General features: G+C 39.3%; 1 long non-coding RNA gene across 1 annotated transcript in view; it reads right to left on the reverse strand.

Annotated features, from left to right (window-relative positions):
• Positions 1 to 3,623, reverse strand: part of LOC106533345 (uncharacterized) — a 20,400-nt gene extending 16,777 nt beyond the window's left edge. Inside the window, exon 1 of the long non-coding RNA XR_001312226.1 lies at positions 3,356 to 3,623. This is a non-coding gene — a long non-coding RNA (uncharacterized LOC106533345). The remainder of the gene's footprint in view (positions 1 to 3,355) is intronic.
• Between the last annotated feature and the right edge of the window lie 881 nt (positions 3,624 to 4,504).

Consider the following 4,504-nt stretch of genomic DNA (forward strand, 5'->3'; position numbering starts at 1 on the left):
GATTACTTTCTACTCACGAGCGCCCCCTCTGGTGGGCAAACTTTTTTCAGGGATACAAACTTTTTTAGAACACCGGTAGATGGCAGCCATGTGTGTTTGTTGTTGTTCGAGCAACGGCTCGGTCACACGCTAATGTCATTAGTTTGTTATCATTATTAAGGTGCAGGACTGCTTTTTCCTCCCTTTTTTTCACATCATGTCGCCTGCCTGGATGTGTTATCTCACTCTAAAGCACGAAGGAGTGTCTGAGGTGAGCTCGTTTCAACTGCTTTTTACAACACGTCTCATTCCCGGACTCAATAATTTCGCCGACATTTCAGTTAAAATACACAAGTAAAAATATTTATCTGAGTATAATACTACCCCCCAACTTTATGGATGATTTTATGGATTAAATTTTACGTATTATACTTGAATAGATACGGTATGTATTTTTTTATTCAAATAAATTTGATTTAGAAAAGTATCTCTATCCCTTTATGTGTATGAACAATGAAGGTCAGCCCTACTTTTAATGAGTTAGTGTTATTATGAGATTTCACAGGTGGTGCAAACCTTGGCTGAAAAATGCTCTCTCTTTCTGGAAAATACACTTTAAGTGATAGTGACTGAGTACTATATTTATGGAAAAATACTGAGTGAGTTTGAACTTCTTGGCAGTAACACTCTTGTAAAGAGTGTCCATGTTTAGCTCTGTGAAGCTCAGAGTTTGAACAACGTTCTGTAAACCCTGGGAACAGAGCMGAGCAGCTGCAGGAGGTTTAGAGGGGCTGTTGGTCCATCAGTAGCATACTGTTCACATCATACAGCTGGTTTTATGCATGATAGAGCTTTACCCAGCCTTTGTAGATGGCACAGCAAACTGTGTTTAAAGACAATAACTTGTGGAAGTGTTCCTGAGCCCATGCAWTGATGTCCAGAACCAGATCTGACCTGTTTTTAAAGCTGTTTTTTTACCCAAGGTCTTGAATATCACAGGAATTCAGTGCTGACCTCCAGCTTTGTGTAGGGGGTTTCTGCACATTTTTAACATCTTTTGATGATATTTTGAACTAAAGAGAAAATATTCAAAGTCTCTGTTTTTCATTAAGAAGCATTGTTGTGAAATTGTTCCCAGTACTGGCAAACCTCTGCCCTTTTTTATTTCTAAAGTGTTGTTCGTGGACACCTACTGATCTGTTGCCAGTTAAAATAAACATAAGATGCTTTAAATTGGTCTTTTTCACATTTAATTCATTCAGTTAGGGTCTATATAAAATAGAACTGCAATGCTTTGGTCTGAATTCATTCTTATTGTAACACAAGCTCCTCTTTCATCCCTTTCTGAGATGTGTCTCAAACCAACTCGTTTTGAGGCTGTGTCTTTCCAGAGTGGTCCGTTAGTTTGATAGAGGGGTTTATGACTATAGAGCAGGACCAAAACTTTTTATTTAAAAAAATAAGTTCACTTTTTATTTACAAATGATTCAAAGATGTCAGCAACAGAAAACTGACCCATCAGCCTCATGTGTTGGAGCAGAGTCTGACCCAGACGAGAGGAGGAAGAAGAAAGTCCAGACCTTGTTCAGAAGCTCTGTCTCAAACAGTTTSACTTCAATAATCGTTCAGAAAATGTCATAAAACAATAGATGAAACTGAAAGGGTTAAATAAACAAACATACCCAAACAGAATATAAAGATATCTACAGAGCATCTGGAGGAACTAAATTCCACCGTTTTTCACTCCTAGAGGCTCCAAGTACACAACAAAATACTTTTACTGACTAACAACATGAGTTTTACAGGATTTGTCTGATTCAGTGATTACTCACAAAATTCCAGCCATTTCTGATCTCTATCATTTCCTTTCACAGCCTTTGTCTGAACTTTGTTATGTTTTTGTGTTGCTGCCATTCAATTCAAAATGTCCTATTTTCACCAAAAAAGTGGTACAATTTTTTAGTTTAAACATATTATATATTTATTATGTTTTGTTGTGAATAGGGAACCCTACATATTTAGATAGATGTCAATGTTCAACATCTCTTACGCTACCTGCTTGTTCTCCTCCTGACCAGTTGTCAGGCACTGGGATGTTGTTTCACTTCAAACTCGTAGGAAAGTTCTCTGCATGTGAGGGTAGTAAGACATGAGACTGGTCTGTGAGATTCTTAAAATGTTTGTCAAGTTCAGACTCCATGCCGTCTGAGAGAATCCTTTTTAGCCTCTGTTCTCCATCATAGCCTGTATTTTTCMAAGGTACATTTTCTTTTTCATCAGTGTCTTTTATTCTATTTTGGCATCCTCAGCTGCTGCTCCAACACACTTCACTGGTGGCTCCCCTACTTGTTTTGTGCTTATATACATGATGTCCACTCTGTAATCATACAAATGCAGAATCTTGATTTAATATTGAAGACATGTAGGCTACAGATAAAATACACTTACTTGTCAAAATGTCTCAATTTAGCCCAGAGCTAYCATTTTGATATTATTAGTCCCTACAGCTAAAATGGTTCACCTTTATGCTAGGTTTAACACCTCATGTTGTAGCTCACAGAGACGACCATTGATGTATGAAACCAATTTAAAATYCTTTACTTTAGTATAAACACAATTCTCCTGAAACTTATGGTAGCCTAAATTCACTTTCAAGAGTGAAAAATGTTTTTTCATAAATAAATGTCTAACAGCTTTACCCATGTGCTTCTTACCTTCACAGACTCACAGATGAAAGGACAGCCTCCTCCTAAATATTTGGTCACTTGATCAATTTTCTTTACGTTTCCTTGCAACAAGGGGGGCTCAACTTACCCCAGTCTGTTTCATGCAGCTATGCTGAGGATTATCTGATACAATATATTTGCAGTGTTGTGAATTCTGGCCAAATTAGTTTTATTTAAAGAATCCTCAGATCCATTTCTGGATGTTGTTCAGCTCTGGCTTCTGTGCTGCTGCTTCATGTTGAATGATTGACACAAATGTCAGTTTTGTGCAGTAAATATGATGCTAAAGCCTTGACATGCATCAACAAACATTCCACAATATACAGTGTGTCCAGCAGAAAGTGTGCTATAAAATCTGAAACAGATGTTATAAAAAGTGACAACAGACATTTGATGCAAACAGAAAGCCTCTGCAGCAGTTAAACCTTCAGTCCCTGCAGTCTTACAGAGTACTTTAAACACAATATATTCCAGGAAAACCTGCTCATCACTCAGCTCTGCTCTGATGAACATCTGTGCCATCAGAGGTTAGAGAGTTGGTTTCATCAGCAGCAGAGAACAGACAGAACATCTTGTTTCAAACACGTCAACAAGTCATGGCAGAGAGTTCAACAACTTCTAATCTGAGCAGCTTTGAAAGGATTTCTCACCTTGGCAGTGAATTTGTTTCACTGTTGGAGCTTCGCTGTTTCCACTGGTTTTAATGGGCACCTGTGGTCATAAAGTTCTCATCGATCAGCTGGTTCAGACTCAGAGCAGGTCTACAGAGGAGGTGATCGGACTCCTTCAGGAGATCAGCAGCTGTTTGTAACTTTCTGCTGCTGTCCTCACACAGTTTGTGTTCWCGTCTTCCTCTCCTCAGCTTTCACTGGACCTCCTCCTTTCTCCCTCCTCCTGCCACGTCCAGAACCAGTGTGTTGACTGGTACTTTCACTCCCCTTCCTCTGTTCCTGTCTGAACATCTGAACACTCCTTCACTGTTTCTTGCTCCTCCCACAGTTTTCCTTTGTTGCTGCAGACCAGCTGTGCAAAGGCCTCTTTTCAGACTCAGTGCCCATGGAGACAGGATGTGTCTAAATACAGCAGGGGTGGTTTCTATAAGTGCACTGTTTGGAGTCCTGCCAGCTCACTAACAGTGGTGTTTAAAGCCAGTTTAAAGCCAGTTCACCATCTTTCCTCTACATTCATCATAAATAAAACAAGCAGCGAGTCTGTTCTGTAACGGAGGTGGACAGCTCTCAGCTCCGAGGAGTTTCTGTCAAAGTTTTGGRCAAAGATCTGGATGTGTTTAGTTTGTGAAATGGCAGCCTGGCTGTGTTGGATCCTCCAAGGATCTGATGAAAAGAGACGTTTTGATCCGAGCCCATTGAGTGGGCTCTCMGTGCAGAATATCCAGACATTCCAGGCTTAATGAATTCATTCAGCAAAGACCATTACTCATTTCTCATGGCCTCATCAGAACGCAGCACTGATTTCCTGCAGTGTTAAAGCTGAAGGTTTTGATCAGGGAAGTCAAACAATATACTGATCCTGTGAGCATGTACTGTACATTGACATGTTTAAACTATATCAGTGTTTTCACAACACTTTTATACATTAAACATATTTGTAGTAAACATGAGCAATTAATCATAAGTTGAGAAATAATTTTATGTGCAATGTGACATAAAACTGTGAAGTGTTGCACAATCTGTCAGCATTCAGTGTAAGGGTTGTGAAAACCTCTCTGCTGTTACCAAACTAATGTTTAGCTCAGTATCTGTGAAACAGACTGATTTATGTTGGATAAGGTTATGAGG

The sequence above is a fragment of the Austrofundulus limnaeus genome, unplaced genomic scaffold, assembly GCF_001266775.1.
Source record: "Austrofundulus limnaeus strain Quisiro unplaced genomic scaffold, Austrofundulus_limnaeus-1.0 Scaffold926, whole genome shotgun sequence".
In the NCBI taxonomy this organism is placed as follows: domain Eukaryota; kingdom Metazoa; phylum Chordata; class Actinopteri; order Cyprinodontiformes; family Rivulidae; genus Austrofundulus; species Austrofundulus limnaeus.